Here is a 19,979-nt window from a genome sequence, read left to right on the forward strand (position 1 = left end):
TTCTTAAATTAAGGCAAGAATTAGGAAAACAGAGATTGCAGTCAAGCACTCTCACATAGGAAGCACTAGAATCAAATCCCCATGAATACCTTTAAACCATTCGATTATGTCTATACACTGTTGTATGATTTTTAATCATATGAGCACACTTATTTCTAAATGAATACTTTTCACTAAATGCACAGCACAGATACGATCAAGGACAGAGTAAGAATTTTGTAATTGCCAGCATTGCACATCTTTGCAGGCGCTTGAAGATGTAAAGAGAATGAAGCAAAGAACTCCCTAAGGCAATGTAAAATCTAAGTTTTTAAGGAAAGAGAACACCTACCAGAAAGAAATGGATTCCTTCTTTACCCAGTCAGAGAGTTTGTGTGATAGCAGGCTAACCACAAAATTCAACTTTTCATGAGTGGCAGGCAAGGAAATATTACTTGCTGCCTAAAAGGAAGCTGCAAAAGTGATGAACTACTATGCCTGAAGTTTAGGCAAACTAAACCGTGGTTCAAAGCCCTGCAAGAAACTGCTAAAACTTAAAATGGATGTTATTGGCGCCTCATATTGGATACTTTAAATCAGCAAACTATTTCAGCCTTTTTAACTTTCGAGTTTAAGTTTCTCAGCTGTAAAATGCAGATAATAGTATCAGCTAATTCACAGGAATATTGTGATGTTAAATTAATGTTTATGAATTTTATAGATGTAATAATGAAAGTACTACAAAAACATCCAGAAGGATTCTGGTTTTTTTTTATTTTGGGGGCTGGGAGGGGGGAGGGAGGAGGTCCAGGTTTAAATAATGAACAGTATGACTATACATTATATACTCTGAAAAAGGAACACTGAATAAGTGCACCTAGTTAATGGCAGAATATACATCTGTTGGTAAAACTCAAGATTACATTGTCACATACTAACATAATAGGAGTGTTAAAGACACTGTCCCCTTCATTTTGACAGACTGATTTCTCAGTGCTTGATTTTGTAACATTGCTATTCTTTTAAACAGTTTGTTTCTTTGGTCAGTGCAAGAATGATGAAATGCACAAAGAAATACAGAGCATCTGGTGGAAGTCATGCAGTCACGTCAAAATACAGAAGAACTACCTGAATATTCTAGGCTGACATTTAACAAGCATTTGTCTGTGAAACACTGTGTGATGATACATTTGATTTGCTTTTATCAGTACGATAGGTTCTTCATGAAAAGTCTGACCTATAGCAACAAATGGAATAAAAATGCAAAATTTCCCAATCTCACAATAAAGCACCTTAATGAAAGTGTAAGACTAACAAAGGACGCTGAACTGTGGTGCATGTGCCAAAAGAAGTATTTTAAAGTATCCTCAAGGCTTCTGAGTATGTAAGCAGTGACTTCTAAAGAACTTTCCTGTAAATGGTAAATTTTTTTTAAAGCATTTGTGATCACCATGCTGATTACAAGTGTAGTTACAGCTGGCTGAAAAGGAGGAGCTACTGCATTCACAACATAAAGTTCTCAACACTGCAATATAAAGAGTATTATTTTACCCTATTGACAGATTTCAAGTCATCTTAATTTTAGTGCGTTGTAAAAATAAATTTGCTACATTTCTAACTTTAATTCCTCAAACAGATGTGTGTACATATAATTCTATATGGATGATAAACATCAAGCTCACCAGGATCATTGGCCATTGATTACCACATGCACAGCCTATGTGACACCGTCAGGGCATGACAGATTTCCACAGTTCAATTTCACAGCTCTTACATATGAATTTTGATACTTCCTGGGAGCTTCTAATTCTACCTGGATAATTTTTTTTTTTGGATGGAAAACCATGAGAGAGGCTATGAAAGACTTGATGTCCACTCCCAGAAAATCTCTAAAGCTGTAACATCACTACATTCTCAGCACTGAAGTGGCTCGGTTGTCCTTTTATGCTCACAAACAATATTTATCACCAAGCAGAGGAAGCCAACTAAAGAATTTTAAACAAACAAAAACAACAAACAAAAATACACAAGACAATTCACTTGGCTGCACTTCTCTGGCATGGTACAAAACAGGTGACACACCGTATCTGTTCCTGGCTCCTAGAAAAACAGCTTGAGCAGTAAAGTACGCATTGCGCTATCCCTGAGTAATGCTTGAGAGAAAAAGTGAGCTCTCTCCAAAAATCTCGTAAGTCTGGAAAGTTCAAGCTCCAGGAGGCTACACAATCTTAAATGCAACTTCAACTCACAGTTTTTAATGGCAGGACTATCAAAGGTAGCTGATAACTCTTACATTGATTAAAAAAATATGCAAAGACTTATTTTACTAGAATATTACATAGGAGAAGGATTAGAAATTTTACTATATAAAAATGTTCTAGATGCTGTCAGTCGTGTAATCCAGACACCATAGAGAACCCTCCACACAACTCTGTATTTTGTTTATTGTGGTTTGGGGTGGGGGTGCTTTTTTGGTTTTGTTTTTCAAACATCCAATCCTAAAAGTTAAACTTAGAGTTTACTTATCTCATTTGGGTGACTGAATTAAAAGCTTTTGTACTTAAATAGTCAAAACTGCTCCCTAGATATTCTCCTGTTTCTGCAGAGAACTCAGGATAATAATTCAGGCACATCCATTACGAGTATGGATGTAGTAAAGCTTAACTAATAAATGCATTTTCAGTCTCAATATAACTTTAAAGGAGAGATTCAGTATCTTGATTTCCAAATAAAACTTTCCTCATGCTTAAATATTTTTAGCAACCTGGATGTGTTAAAATTCAGGAATGCAGTGATTTCAACCTGAACACAAAATCTGAAGCATAAATTTTCCTGAAGACTGGTTTTTAAAATTACTTGCAAGCCTAAATATGTAGACAGGTACGTATTGGAATTCCTTGAACTATATACGAGTTTAATTTGCAAAAGGTCTCCACTGTCATTGGCCAGAAGAAGACCTCACCACCCCATCAATAAATATCTTTCACCATAATACAAGAGACTGCATTTCCTTTGCACAGCAAGAGCCAGTAGCTATTTGAAAGATGACTGTGGATTACCATATCAGAGCTTTATAAGAAGTAAACACTGGCTTCCCTAAGGCATCTAAGAAAGACACACAGATAATGTTAAAAATACCACCAAGAAATTTCTAACAATCACAGCCAGGATGATTTCTCCCATCCTACATGCCTTCAAGCACCTTTTTTCTTTAGCATTCTGATAATGAAAAGACTTCTTTAAAAATGCATAGTGAATTTATTCCTAATATATTTTATAGAAATTATTGCCATAAAAATAATACAAGTCCTATGTTCAATACTATCAGAAATTTACTGTAATAGAAAGCAAAATATTGTAAACAATTATAAACATCAAAAGATCCCTGATTTTAGGTTTCCTTTCCCTTTATGCAATATATTATATTTAACACCGTTAAAGAAGACACATTTTGCCTGGCAGTCTGCTTTTTCTGATTGCACATATCTCTAAAACAAAATGCAAAAACAAGAATACATAAGTAGTCAGACACTGCTATTTTTTCCATACCTGAACATTGTTATGCAGGAAGCTGTAAGACAGATAACACTCCTGCTTACACTTGAAAGTAAAAAAATGAAATAAAAAATGCTCATATCTCTCCCAGAACCTAGGAAGCCAAACACAGGATACGGATTTCAGTATAACCCTAGTAAAAGTGAAATCTGAAAAACTTTTAATACTAAATGCCTTCTGTACTATCAGTGAAACGCTTCACAGTCATCTTTCCCAATTCTAATAGCGATTTGATGAAACAAAAATGAATCCAACAAATCTATTATTCCAAGTGAACCCTTATTAGTAGACTGCATCTAAACTGTTTGTCCAAATATGGTTGAGACTTTAATTTTCCTTCAATATAAAAAATGTATTTTTTCACACTTAGTAAACATTATTTTTGGTCTGACAATGCTAATGCTATCCTTTCCAGAAAAAAAAAAATGAAAAAAAAAGATACATAGATGCATATCCACTAAAGATGTGCTTTACATTCAATTTATTACCATTTTTTAGATGTCTCCCATTGGTTTTATATGTTGGGCAAATCCATCTTATCAAACGGAAAACATATATTACATCCCAGTGATGTCTAAGACATTTAATGTATGAAAGGGATCTTTGCTTTCCACTTCTTTCTTCTCCTTAGCATCATTTTTTGTTTGCTTTCCAGTGCTTTTTCACATCTCCTTTCTTGTTTTTTATACCAAAATTCCTCAGATTAACATTTTTATTACCAGCAGCACCAGTGGACCTTGTCAGCAGCCTAATCTTTGTGACTCTTCTTCAAAAAACATTTATTTCCAAAAACGTCTATTAACAAATCAGCAGTCTTGTCCCCTCCTTCTACCAGCACACAGTTCTCTGTCTGGAAATGACAGCTTTCAATCACAACCACTCCATGCAAATTCAGACAAACACACGTGGGCCTGAAGCTTACTGTCTGTTTTGTGATTCAGTAATGAATTTTTCTCCGCAGAAACTTTTTATACCAATAAGCCTAGAGTGAACGTAGCCAACAAATGCTATCAGTACACATGATACTTAGGATTACAACACTGAGCCCTCAAAAAGTAAACAGGGTTCACTGAGTGTTTTCAGTTATTACACGTTTTCTATTGCTTAAAACTAATTTTTAAAGGCAGTAGATATTTTCTCATTGTTTCTAAGTTATGTTAAAGAAAACACTCCAGTCTTCACTGGACGTTTACCTAAGTTTAATAAACTGTTTTTTCTCTGTAAGAAATATAAACAAAACCGTTCAAAATAATTACTTGCATCTAAAATACAAATTAACCTTTAGCAGCTATGAAAATAGCTAATCTAGTAAAATTCAAATATAATCAGTTTCTTACTGCTTGGTGACAAGATGAAAGCAGACTCTGAACTGACAGGCAAAAGTAAGAATGAGCAGTGAAAAGAACAGTGCTATAATAAAATAAAAGTGCTTTCCGATATTCCCTGAAACATAATGTGTTCCTTACAATCACAGAGCAATCATGAAGAAAACAAAAGAGCAAGACTGTCGAATGTGACTATGTAATGACATTCAGCAAGCTCACAGCCTATGCAGCACAAAAAGCAGAATGGACAAAGGTAAGTATGCATCATTCCAATGATCACCGCTGCTAGTTAAACAGACCATGCAGTTTTATTAAGCATTTATTAAAGCTGAAGTTACCCATACACATAAACAGTTATGTCACAAAAAAAAAATATGTAATAAAAGTCACAGCCTCCTCTTCCCTCACACAAGTATGCTCTTTTAAAGAATGGATTCCTCCCAGACAGCTTCTCTACTTACCTTCCCCGTTTTCATTGTATTTCCCACATTTCCTTCACTATCTCATTTAACCTACCTTTTCTTTCTAAAGTTCTCTAATTCTTGTTCTGTATTTTTATTCTTTTATTTATATGGATGGGTTTGTTTGGTGGTGGTTGGTTTTTATTTTGTTTTTAATCACTGCTGCCAAAGCGAAGTTGCAAAGAAGAGAATGACACAGCAAGTTTCTGCAACAAAGAGGGCTCTGGTTACAGCAGCAGACAACAATTTGAACATCATCCTTCCACTCTGCTGTTAGCCCCAAAACAAGTTCACATACAGGTTGTCAAACTGGGTGGCCAAATTATGCATTCGTGTGACTCTCAGCTTAGCTGAAAAACCCTGTCCCACAGCTACATGGATACACACCCCCAAATTCTGTACTGAGAACTTGTCTGTCACCTACTGCTAGTGGTTACTCACCACTAGCATGGAAATAACCATCTCCTTCCTCCACGCTGATTGATATTCACCGGGTCACAGTCCCAGACGGACACCTTCCTTAAACCACAGCAGCCAATAATTACAGGCTTAGAGATGCCTAGCAAAACCCACAATAAAGCTGTCACAGGCTCACAGTCCATAAGAAAATGATGAAAGGAGTCTTATTTCCAACATCATGCAACCAACATAAGAGCCACTACAACTTAAAGCAAAGGACACGTCATCACACCATCTCTTTCTTTCTATTCTGCAAAGGTTAAAAATGAAATGTACATACTGTAATTGTAATCTGTACCTCAAAGCAGAGTATTTGGGGGATGAGTAAGATTTAATACAGGATTCTACTTTCATTTATGGTATGAAGTTACAAAAAACACTCTTAAAATCAGTGCCAAGTAGAATATTTAACCATGGCTAGTCTATTTCACACAATTTCTGAAGTAAAACATGAATTAGCTCAAGACACAAATAATACTGAACTGACTGAACTCTAGCATAATTTCATTATATTATAAAGACTTCCCACAAAATTATTACCTAAACACCAAGAAGAAAAAACAGTATACTGGCACACAGGAGCAAGCCAAATATATCCACTTTGCACATATATGCATATATTAGTTTACATTAAAATTCACAGTACCCAAAATATCTGAATATTTTCATTGCCAGAAATATTACCACCACCCCCACCACCACCCCCCCCAAAAAAAAAAGCCAAGATGAGAAGAAAGAGTAAACGTGAGAACTCAGAAGTGAGACAAACTGTGGTAATAAACAGCAGCAGCTTTTAATGTTCCACTTGGAAAAAGATCAAGAACCTGGTTCATCTAGCTAAACTCTAGTTTCATTTTTAAAGTAGTTTGCTATTCAGAAGTGTCCATCAATTGACATCTCCATTTCACATCACTTCGAACAAGATTTTGTTTCAAAATAGACAAAAATAAACATGTTTATAAAATACGTTTTTAATCCAACTATAATAAAGCAGGGTTCGTTTTTATTTTGAAATTATGCATTTTGTAACATTTACTTATTACCTACATATAATTTAGGGATTTTTTTCATACCTTTTACTACACGAATTACCAGCTAGCACAGCTCAGCAAGTACCCATTTTCAATCAATAACATATGCTGACTAGAATACCAATTTCCAAACCTATTCACGTTTAGGATTCTATTATACTAATTATAATTACCAAAGTAAAATTAACAGTCATCTATTTTTTTCATACTGCAGTTTTGAAATTACATGATAGTTTTATAAATTCTGGAGTACATTATACAAGGCTTTAAAATTAAAAAAAGAAGTCCAACTTATTTTCATTTACTATCTAGTTTTCAGAAAATCTTTTCCATTATAAATCTCAAAAACTAATCTTTATTCTTTCATCATATTCCCTAAATCAATATTTCAGAAATGTTCCTCTTTATCTTTATACTTGTTATTTCATTTTACAATGTTGAAAACTGCAGTGCACTTTGTGCATAAAATTACTGTATTTTTGCTGCACACATTTCCCATGCTTATCTCCTGTTAGTTATTTTAAGCTCAGAAATATGATTTAGGTTGCTAAATGAAAAATAAAATAATCAAGAGCATTACTTTCCTCTTATAAAACCCATGGCCTTATCCATTTTATAGCTACACGCAGTTGTGTAAATAAAGGAAAACACAGCTTCTTTCACACTACAAAAAGTTGTTGATGCAAACCATTACTTCAAGTGATATTCAAAGATGAAGGACAAATCATCAACATCACTTCTGCAACTCAGAGATGTACTGTACTAATAACCACATTCCCAAAATGATTTCTCGAAGGTCATCAATATTTTGATCTGGAGTGTTGGGAAAAACAGTTTACAACTGCTTCGTATTCAGTTCTACTTGAAGCATGGCACAATGTGGAAGATCTTACATTTCCAAATATCTCCATTTGCTGTTTACAGTATCTTACCTCCAACAAGACTTTAATCAAATTACATAGGTAGTTTCCACCTAGTGAAGTACTATTTAAACCATCATTCACCACTTAACTGAAAAAAAAAAACAATCAAAAATATAAAATAGTAATTTGAGGTTGAGCTTGACTGATGCATTATAAGGTTCCTAATTAGAAACAAAAACCATAGGATAGTACGATATGTCCTTTTAATTGATATTAAAAAAAATCACTGCCAATGACTTAACCCACTGCTTATCTTTAACAGCCATATTTATATTCCCGTGCTGTAAGAATCTTTTAAAATAATATTGAATAAACAATAAAGACTTATCAGGTCTTAAAGTAAGCAGGTTTTAAGGAATGTAAAGCTTAGTTTTTGAAAAAAAATCTGAACAATTTTAGCTTGCTTCTAACATAGTCACTACGAGGCCTCACCTCTCCTACATTTTAGCATAATGGAATAAAAGACTGTCCATTTTCTGCCAAGTACCTGCTTGCTCTGTAAGAGCAATGATTTGATTCAAAAATGCCAAGGAACCCAGCAGTGCTGAGATTACTTCCATTAAGACAGCAAAACTAAAGAAAAAAGAAAAGACATCTGACTATAGCCTCGGAGAACATGCACCAAATAACGTTTCCTTAACATGCTCTAATAGATTCAAGCACAGAAGAGAATTTGAATTGGAAATTAATTCTTTATCAGCTGTCGTGAAACATGGACATCATTAAAACAAGAAAATGTGTCAAACATGGTACAACCTAATCCTTTTTAAGCTTAAATCCAAAATAATACCAAATTAATAGTAAAGAAAAGCTTAAATTATGTCAAAGTTCAAACAAAAAAAATATTTTAAATAGCGTCACACAGTTGCAAACATGGAAAAAAATATAAGATGTTATTCAGTTTTATCCAGTCATTTCCATCATTTATACTTTCAGTAACAGACAAAAAAGTTTAAAGTACATTGAACGGTTGAGCTTTAGGAAAATACAGGAAAATATCCGTATATAACACCTATTAAAAAAATTAAATCCAAGAGAGAAAAAATCCATCTGAAAATTGGCAGACCAGTGATATCTGGATAGCAGACAAATCCTAGTAGGGACAAAACCAAGAAATTTCACAATAAAATAAACGTATTGCCTCCAGGGCTTTGGGAATATCACATGCAAAATCTATTTAAATCGACTTCACACAGGAGTTCATCCTTGTCCTCATATGGGGCATAAGATTTCATTTAATTTTAATAGGCATTCTGGATTATACATCCTCATTAATATCACAGCACCTCGGTACTACAGACTGACATAAAATTGATAATGGATTGTTGTATTCCTCTCATTAAGCACCACAATGCCCCTTTCTGGGGATCTGTGAAATGCAGATACAGAGCTCTGGATCAGCCTTTCATTTCTATCAAGCACATGTCAAACATCCATACACCAAATTACAATCTATAGGCCAAATCTGAGACCAGCAGAAGGACAGCAGAACGTAACAGATATCCAAAAGCACACCATGGAGAAAATACAGCCTTTTCTGGCAGAGAATCTACTACACCAAGGTGCCATAAGACAAAGCGTATTTTAGGCCCAAACAACCCCTCTTCACTCCAGAATCAGTGGGAAATGATGCTTCCCTCACCCTACTTTGTATAGGCATCTTTTCCCAAATTTCCTCTTCCCCCTCAGCATTGTACAGAGATTTCTACTGTTTCATAGTAGAAATCCATACCTTCCTTGAGGTATGGATTTTAAGCAGAATCATTAGGACAATGAAAGTTTCTACAAATGTTATAATGTCTCTCTCACCTTGCATATTCTTTCAGTAAAGTACTAAAGAAGTTTTTACATGAAAATGAATATACTCTTAATTGCAAGGAAATGCAAAGCAATCACACGAGGAAGCAAGCCTGTTCATTGTACGAGAAGAAAATGTCCATTTTCTTTAAGATTGCTTATCTCCCTCAGCTTTACTCAAGGCAAGAAGGGGAGTATCACTAGGGACAAGAAATTGCCAGGGGTATTTCACAAGTACCTGCCCACATATAAGAAAACACATACCTCAAAACACAGCTTCTATATCCAAGCAGGTGAGGGGAAAATAGTGTTGCTGGTTTTGGCTTTTTTTTTTTCTAATCTTTTTAATCTATTTTTTTTTAACCAGGTATAGCTGGGCAGGTCTTAGGTTCAAACTGCAACCAGTTGGTAAGAGGCAGGTGTCCAAGTGCTGTCACCTAACTAAGCCATATTCCTAATGTATAGTCTTTTGTCCTGCGTAATCAAGACAATAAAATGGATTCAACACTTCTGAGATCAGATGACTAATGCAGGGTAACGTAGTTTAAAATGCACTCACTACTCCTTTCCAAAAAAGAAAAAAAGTTCTGAAGAAATTCAACAAAAAAAATAGAATGTGAAGAAAAAAAAGGAAAAAGCAATCAGAATACCTGCTATTTTCTTTTCTACCTGCCAGTTCTCTGTATAAATATATAAAATTTGGGGAATCAATGGTTTTATCAAAATACTCTATGCTACTTATCATACACACAGTTTTCAAACATTTAATTAGAATAGGAGCAGCAGTATTTCCTATTCACCTGTGATACTATAAGTTGCAGAAATGACTATGATGCATTTATTTCAAATTACAGTTGCCAGAAAAAAAAATAAAACCACTTGTTAGCTGTATATATACTTTCTCTTACAATATAAATGCAGAAATACAAGTTTAATATAAACAGTTAAATAGAGTTTGAGACATGAAGATTTAAAAAAAATCATAATCAGAATGTGACTTTTTTAAATAGAACTGCCTGAAATAAAACCTTACAGATCAAAATATATTTCAAACAACAAGCTTGTCACACATCATTACCTTGGTTTGAAACTACGTTCTAACAAACAGACAGAGTGAGATGCTTGAGTTACAGCTATTCATGACTGGTTTATATCAGCTTCCTTCACAAATCATGTTCTCCGAAACTCTAAAATCTACAAGCAATGTTGGTTGAAAGCTTATTTAGTACATTCCTACCTAAGTACATTTCCATTAAATTCATTAGTCACCCGTCACTGTGTTACATAAGCACTTTGAATATTTTACATTTTAATGGAATTTTACTTAATAAAATTAGAGTTACATCTCAACTTGTCACAGTCTTCAAAGTAAAGCTCTTTTGTCATTTTGTCAATATCACATATATTGCGTAAGTATGAACAGTGACATATGTATCTGGTTATTAAGAAGTTTTTAATAACAAGGATGTTTTACACTTCCAAATGTTCAAATTTTCCTTTGTTCTAGGACATGGCACAATGGCCAGTGACTAAGGAAATGGTAGGATGATCAAAAATCATCTAGTTAGTATATTTTAAAAAGTTATCGTCTCTCTACCAAGACACAATAAATGGATCACATGCATGTGCCTGGATAAAGCACTGAGAATGAGAATGGTTTTGCTCTGCAAGCCATCCTATTATGCTAGCTTCTTCTTCCCCACTTAACCCTGCTATAATGGATAATAAAATCACCAAGTGGAGTGAGATGTCTGTAAAACTTTCCATTCATTCCAATTAACTGGTTTTAGAAAGACAAAACAGCCTTTTTAGCCTAAAGGAAATGAAAAATCTACGATGCTAGAGAGGTGGTTTTTAAACTATTCACCTAATGTACACATTGCTAGTTACATTTGCATAAGCAAACCATGTTCATTTTTACCATCTAACAATGCTATATTTAATTAACCATTTGTATTTATGAATGCTGTATTTATACATGCAAATTTTAAGTGTTTTTCTAAATAAAAATTTAAAAGTCAGAATAATTATTACTTGGCATTCGTGTTTTCCAGGCCAGGACTTTGATACCTGCTGAAGCTGATTTGAAATTGTTCCAGTTTTGCAACTAACACACTGATGGAGCAAAAAGCTGAGTAAATTAATGAAATCATATAATTAGGGGCAGTACGGGAACTAGAACACAATACATGAGCACAAAGATCTGTGCAAAAAAAACAAATTAAATATAAAAGCTGCATCATACCAATACACAGGCATTCTTCATGATCTGTTCTGCTATTCTTATTTTCATGCAGTAAAAAAGAAGTTCAATTGCTATTTGCATTGTAAATATTACAGTTTAAACAGTGGCAAATTAATCTTCAAAACTATTTTCAGGAATAGAGGAAAACCAGCATAATCCAATGCTTTTGCAACAAAAGTAAAGAGATAGATGCAACTGCCTAAGGTCATTCAGCAAGTCAAGGGCAGAGCCAGAGTCAGAACTCAAAATCTTTTAATCCTAGCCTCATGTTTTAACAGTGGTAAATGCTGCCTGTCCCAGTCTGTTAGCAAGAATTGTATGTATGCTCTGACAGTAAAATAGAGTCTTTGAATGTGTGATGCCCAAAGGAGAGGATGAAGAACAAGAAACCATATGTCTGAAGTCTTTCTGAATATGCCTCAAGAACAACAGAAATAGGAAAGCATTTTTTTTTTTTAAATTGCTGCACATGAATATCCATTTTAGGATTCCTAATATATTTTGAAAGAGAAACTAAATGAAATTTTAAATGGTAACATGGAAATCAAAGAACTGTCATAACAGATTATTATTAGCATGATGTACTCCAAAAGGTTAATGGTACCCACAATTCTTAATGACTGTAAAAGGCTCATTTTTATCACCCCACCTGTAAGACAAAACTCTTGTCACAACATACAGAATATGACTGAGTTGTAATGAAGACTCAAATCCACTTTTTCTTCTCACAGCACAGCTTCTTATTGTACTTTAATGTAAAACACAGATACACACAGTGTCTAAACTAACAGGAGTTCTTCATAAGGTATGTGTGACATACCTTCACAAGGTACAGTAACACCAAAAGACAAAAAGGGATGACAAAGCTTCCGGCTTCCCAAATTTTGCAGGTCTGTCCCCAGCCTCGCCTGCCCCCCCCATCCCACAAAAAAAAGAAAAACACTGAAGGATGCATCACCTAATAGCAATTTACAATTTTCACTTCCAGTTAAAAAATATATATCTATTTTGCCATCTCCATAAAGCCTGAACATTATCTGCCTGCTTATGAACTTGGAGAACATCCCCCAAAGGGTACAACTACTAGAAGGTTTATACAGCCTTTTAAAAGTGCATAAGGAATACTAATACCACAGCTCATTGCTTTTTCATCATCAGTTCAAATATTTTCCTCAGTATTTACAAGTAGGTGCTCCTTTAGTTAAAACTAGAAATAAAAGATCAACAAATTAAACCCTTTCAATGAAATGTATGGTTATATTGCCCTCTGCTGATGAATAGCTGAAAATGGACATAAAACCAGAACTCATGCTCCAATAAACACTTTTTAAATAACAAATATTACTAAAATTCAAATATTTGTTCTGCTGTAATTCCAACAGACCCCAAATGTCAGTTCTGTTTAAAAGAATTATCAGCAAACAGAGCAATATAAAAGATCTGAAGAAGAAAAATCATGTAATTTTATTTTTTTCCTGATCCTAGCATTAGAAAATAAACTTAGCTAATTTAATTCTAGTCTAAGATAAACTTACCTGCATAGCCTCACTTTGAATTACTTCCTGTATGAAAATATTTGTCCAATCAAGTTGAATTTTTATTAACACTATTTTTTTCTTTTTATTCATATGAAATGATATCACATTTAGCAATTACCAAAACAATCTACTCCACATTGATATTAAATGGCAGTTTTTAAAAAGACACTATATACGAGAGTTTATGAAAGAACATTATATCTGGCCCATACAGGCCATGTGATGATGAAAATATAATTAATCTTATTATATTTACTTTACATGTTGATCCATTTGTTCCCCTACAGCCTCCAGGTTTCATTCTTTTTAAACTTTGGATTTACATGTATTTATAACCATTTTAATCATTAGAATAAATTCATGCTGTCTTTTTTTTTCCTTCCCCAAACACTAGAGCTTACTACTGGCAGCATTAACATAATACTAGTACATACTGGAGCCAGAGAGAACCACCTGAGCCACCTAATGAAACACCTTACACTGGAAGAGTTTACATAAAGTGTTGCTCATTTTAGCTTTGCCCTTATCTAGACTAGTTAATTATCTTCAATACAATTAGTTCAAATGAACAGCAGCAGTGCAGACACAGTTGAATGTACTTTGAAAGACTTCAGTAGATTAAATTATAGCCTAAATTTCCTTCTAGCCTTTAATTTCTTGGTCCTGTATGTGCTAAAGTACAATTGCTTTATCTTAACTGCAGTTTTATGACATGTTAATTAGATCACACTAGGTAATTTCATCTCATATCACATCTTTAAACTCTAATCTATATAGGCCTCTGATTTCCTTATATGTTCTTAAAATACAATTAGCAGCACACACAAAAAAATAACATCACCTTGGAAACAAGGCAGTATGTTGTCCCAGCACATAAATAACGATCTTGCATTTTCACTAGGTTGTTTACACAATGCTTTTTTTTTTTCTTTTAAACCACGGAAAAGTTTAAGGCCTGAGATAAAACAGGCAAATAGAAGAAAACCTATGATGTTTTCTAAATAAAAGCGAGTTGCTCTCATCTTAAAATCAAGTTTTTTTCACTCTTAAATTCAACAAGCTTAAGGTGATGGAAAAGAAAACACTAAGTTCTGATTTTCTGTAATTTTCATCTTGCATATGAAAAGTAAGCAATGTCTTAATAAGAATAAATATTTCACTTGCAATACTCCCACACTGCAAGGTTACAGTAAGAACTGTTTGAAAGGAAAAGAAAGAATTGGAACTGTGACAAAATACTGATATTTATTGCAATAAATATTTATGTTTATTAACACTATTAATCTGAATAACATCCCCGTTGTGGAAACCTTGATGTCCTCAATAAATCCAAATAAAGGCCTATTAAGCTCCTAACTCTGTACCTTAAGCTTCACAGCACACTGTGGAATAATTGCCTGAGGTGACTTGGAATTGAAACCGATATTCACATTTTAAAGAAAGGGCAACTTCTATGTAGCTGCACTACAGAGAAGTTCCCTAGGCCTCCAACCTTAGATGCTACCACACTGGGGGACCTGCAGTGCTGACTCTAAGGAACAGTAAGGGCTGTAGAGCAGAGTGGAGACACCGCGGCTAGGCTCTGTGGCAAAATGGGGACTCGATTGTTCTTGTGCACACCGAGACTGACAAGCTGCACATTCGCTACCCTGAGCCAACGACCTGTCACGTTTTTGACAAAATGATGTACTTTGTGAACTATTCTCTTTATCAAATCATTATAATACCAAAACACACCTCCATCTCTAAAGCCACCTGCCTCCAAGTTGCGACCACCTCACTCAGCACGTCCTCTGAATTTCTCTGAGCCTATACCTTTAAACAAAAGCAAGAAAACTTTGCTCCAATCCTAACTAAGATACGCATGACTAGAGTCACTCAGGCTCCAACTAAAAGATGGAAAATAACGTAAACTAGCTTAAGGAAGAGGGGATGTTAGGGAAGATACCATCACGAAGGATACCTTCTAACTTCCGGGATCAGTCGACAGGCTGTGCCTCTCTTCCCCCCACCCACCCCCACCCCCCCACCCCGATGCCTTTGGGTAAGATTTGAACACTTGGTTATACCAGGTGCCTCCCCGGGAAACTCAGAAATCTCGTTAGAGTCGCTTCATACCTTTTAACGCGTTTATAGCCAGGCTGTGTTACTCATACTTTCGGTATTTGTATGTGCTTTGCAGACAGTGAATTTATCACCAGCAGTGCAAAGACGCTGTGTACCTGTTGCTTTAATAAACTGCACCACTATATTAAATCTAGCCATGACAGTTCTCATTGAACGCAACCAAGCTCTAAGCGTGGCCGTGGTAGTTCATGGAACACGACTAGATCGAGGGTGTGTGTTACATTATTTGCAAATCCGTAATCATGATAGTTCATTACCCTGAAAATGACCAGGCTTATAACATGTAATTGGGCATCACTCCCAATTACTTTAACGCAACACACACTGATGTCTCTTCACAGGCTCTTAAGGGCATGATTTCAAGTTCTGTAGTGCATATGATTGATTATAAATCCTTCATACCTGTCTGTAACTTTCATATCCACAATGGCCAACGCAACTGGGAAAGATGAGGACTATATATTTCCCTCCATCATTCTTACCCATTGAATGCTTTCCTAAACAGTAACTGAGCCTCTGGAGTTTCAACTTGTAAATGTCTTCTAAAACTATGATTCTGAAGTATGTCTTACAGTGACTACTGCCATTCTTAATATTAAAAATAAAGTAACTTTAGAACCACCAAGATTCATATTTGATTCAGCAGAGTAACTGTGTAATTGTTTTTCTATAACCCCTGTTCCTCCTTGACCCTCTTTGTACAATTAATCTTCATTTACCTCCAAACTCGTTGTTTGGATTTGAAATTTTTTAGGACATTTATCAATGGATTTCTTATGTGCTTCTGGGAAAAGAAACATATATTTTCTGCTGAGGATGATAAGCACTATCACAAGTACAAAGCACTGTTACCAGGGCAGTAAGCAGCTATCCCAACACATATGTATTGACAGTAACATTAGCAATCTCCAATTTAGCAGCACTCTCATTCGCTCCAACTCTGTTGAAACTCAGCTTCAGTGACAAGACCAGAAGTGAGATGCAGATATCAGCAACCAAGGGGAAAAAAAGCTCAAACACATGCAAGTGTCTTTTGCCAATTTTTTAAAAGTCCTTTTTTTTTTTTAAAACTTAATCCAACAAATCTATCATATAAATCTTCCATTATGCCGTAAGACCACACGTGTTTTTGCCAGCATACTTTCCTGATTACCTATAGGTAAGCAGCTCAATATCAAAACCAAACTAAGATTTCCAAAATAGGTATTATCTTAGCTGGGATGAGTATACTAAGAAAAATCCCCACACATAGTTAGAAAGACAGAGCTCCAGCTGAAAGATCACAACCACTTCCATTCACATATTTCCTCAAAAAAATAATCTGGCCATGTGAATGAAGGTTGCTAGTGACCCTTTGAAACCAGTGGTGCTGCCACCTTATTCTATAAAGGGTTTCATAATGAACACGAAGGTTTTTCATAGAAGATGTATGCTATCCATCTTTCTCGTTAAGTAGGTCTTCAAGCCCCATGAAGTAGATGTCCCTGTAAGTATCATTCTAACTCTTCTGGGGGAGGACTCTGAAGCTGCACAAGTAAACCATGTAAAGCTACTCTAAAGCAGCACTGTACACTCATAGACCCTAAATACAAGAAATTGAAGAGATTTTCTAGCGTTATACAGCATTTTTAGAGTTGCCAAAGCACAATGGTCTCAACGACCACACAAACCCTCAGTGTAAGTACATCCTGGGATGGAAGTTTAGGAGGTCCCGAGATACTTGTTTGAAAGCAAAAACAACCGCCCTAGGTAGAAAAAGGAACACTTATATGGGTAGTCTCTGGTCAATCTGAAGTGACTGCTAGGAATAATATGAAGTTTTATGGATTTCATGAAAAGCAGACCTGACTAGCTGAATGAGACGTGTTCAGTGTAATGACCTAAAAGGCCAGGATGAACTTGAGAAAAAACACCTAAAGGGAAAGGCTGTCACAGTGGCTTTAAAAACAGACATTTTAAAAAAATACACACTCTTAAACTGAAATGATGATCAGAGAATTAATGTGATTAGAAAAAAAGTTTAGCTCGAAGAGTTGCAATGGGAACAGGTAGAAATGGAAACAGTCTATTTTAAAGCCCTGTGAGAATATACACAAGAAATCTGAAAATGACATGACAAACTGACAACTATCTACAAACAAATGAAGCACTGAGTTCCTCCCATTTTCAAGTGTGTATTGACGCTGTTGGGCTAATTTCACCCATTGCTTATTAGAAGTACCATCTCACTTGTATTCAGTATTGCAAACCACCCAACTTTCAGGACTGCTTCTTCAATGGTAACCTTAATGAAATACATGATACTACAGAATTGTAAACTAAACGATACTACAGAATTGTAAACTATATCTTTCCTGAACTAGCCATTTTCTGTACATATTTTCCTAATAAGCGAAGTCAGGATTAAGGATGTTCAAAAGTCATGAACCTTTTTTGGTGTCTCGACCCATACATAGTGTTTTTAAAAACATAAATAAACAAGCAAACACATACAACCCTAAGCCTTCCAGAAAAAAATCTTGAAGATATTGAACGTACAGAGAGCAGAATCTGCACAAAGGCTTAAAAGCCCAAAGAGGGAGAACAGCGAGGACTAGAGGACTACCAAAGCTTATCTAGATAGGAGACAAAATGTGTTTTAGAATTGAAAAAAGGAACGTGGATTATGTTTTAAATTTGCCTAATAGAGGCTTACTTATTGCTGTATAGTACTATCACTTGTTAAAACGTTGTGTGCACATGTATTATACTGCAATGAAGTATTGCTCCTGAGTAGTTACTTCACTGATTAAACAGTGCTGAAAGTCAATTTCACAACTACAGTAGCAGACATACATAAAGTAAAACAGTTTCTTATCTAAGCTATCCAGAAAGCAAAAATGAAAGATGCTAAATGGAAAAAAGGAAGGGCAAGTATCAGAATGAAAAACGTCTTTTCACCAGCAGACATGGAGCAACAGTTCAAATTATGACATTTTCCCCCAAAATTAGTCTAAACTAAAGAAAGTCATTTGTAACATTCAGAGGATGTGGTGGTCCATGACCACGAATTAAATCAGGATGGCAAATATTGGTAAAAGTAACTGTTAGATTATATGCTTTTATCACACAAGACGTTGTATGAAGGACCCCCTAAGTGATCATTAGCTTAGAAAAAAATAAGTTATGCTGAGAAGCAAACCACTTTAAATAAGGTATCTCCTAATTCAAGTAAGGTTCTTTGGAGGTAGAGGAAGTGCTCTACAGCCAATCTACATATCTCATAGGCTTTCACTGTACACTGCAACTGGTTCATCATCATAACAACTGATACTCCTGCAACATCCTCTGGTATTCCACAGGTACAAAACCACACAGTGTCCATAAGAAATTAAGAATAAAACTGTTTCTTGGTTCAGGAAGTTCTGGAACTGCAAAACTATCCATAGAACTCCATTCCATAAAGGCATATTTCTTCAAAAATTAAATACAAGAATATACTTAAGGCAGTATTTATTCATACCTACTGTAACTATAAACGATACATTGATGCCTAACAAAAAAATTGCATTTTGCCTATAATAAATCATAACACATCTATTGTTTCTAAAAGGCAGAAACAAAATCCTGAGCAGTAGTAACAAATACTGTGTCATCTATCTGGACTTCTGCAAGGTTTTGACACAGTCCCACATGACATCCTGATCTCCAAATTAGAGAAATATGGATTTGAAGGGTGGACCACTCATTACAAAAGGAATTGGCTTGAAGGCCACGCACAGAGGGCTGCGGTCAATGGCTGTATGTCCAAGTGGAGGCTGAAGCCGAGTGGTGTCCCTCAGGGGTCTGTCCTGGAACTGGTACTGTTTAATATCTTTACCAGTGACATAGACAGTGGGATCAAGTGCACCCTCAACAAGTTTGCAGGTGACACCAGGCTGAGTGGTGCAGTTGATAAAACAGAAAGAAGGGATGCCATCCAAAGGGACCTGGACAAGCAAAAAAGTCGACCCATGTAAATATAATGAGGTTCAACAAGCCGTAGGGAAAGGTGCTCTACCTGGGCCGGGGCAATCCCAGACAGGAATACAGACTGGGAGAAGAACTCACTGAGAGCAGCCTTTAGGAGAAGGACTTGGGGGTTCTGGTGGATGAAAAGCTCAACATGAGCCAGCAGTGTGCACTTGCAGTCCAGAAGGCCAACTGCAGCCTGGGCTGCATTAAAAGAGGAGTGGCCAAGGGGAGTGATTGTCCCCCTCTGCTCTGCCCTTGTGAGGCTCCACTTGGAGTGCTGCAGCCAGGTCTGGGGCCCCCAGCACAAGCATGGTGATCTGTTAGAGCAAGCTCAAGGAAGGTCGGCAAGATGTTCAGAGGGCTGGAGCAGCTCTCCTATAAAGAAAGGCTGAGAGAGCTGGGGATGTTCAGCCTGGAGAAGGCTCCAAGGTTACCTTATTGCAGCTTTTCAATACTTTAAGGGGGCTTATAGAAAAGATGGAGAACAACTTTTTGTTCAGGCAAAGACAGGACAAGAGGAAATTGTTTTAAACTAAAATAGAAGAG

General features: G+C 35.6%; 1 protein-coding gene and 1 long non-coding RNA gene across 9 annotated transcripts in view; both read right to left on the reverse strand.

Moving 5' to 3' along the window:
• LOC310889318 overlaps nt 1-19,651 on the reverse strand; it is a 61,084-nt gene extending 41,433 nt beyond the window's left edge. Inside the window, exon 1 of the long non-coding RNA XR_014576514.1 lies at nt 1-19,651. This exon is cut by the window's left edge and continues 36,572 nt beyond it. This is a non-coding gene — a long non-coding RNA (uncharacterized lncRNA).
• The window catches only part of KDM4C (lysine demethylase 4C), a 286,621-nt gene that overhangs the window by 177,808 nt on the left and 88,834 nt on the right, over nt 1-19,979 (reverse strand). The window lies entirely within an intron of this gene.

The sequence above is a fragment of the Anser anser genome (assembly GCF_964211835.1).
Source record: "Anser anser genome assembly, chromosome: Z".
Classification (NCBI taxonomy): Eukaryota; Metazoa; Chordata; class Aves; order Anseriformes; family Anatidae; genus Anser; species Anser anser.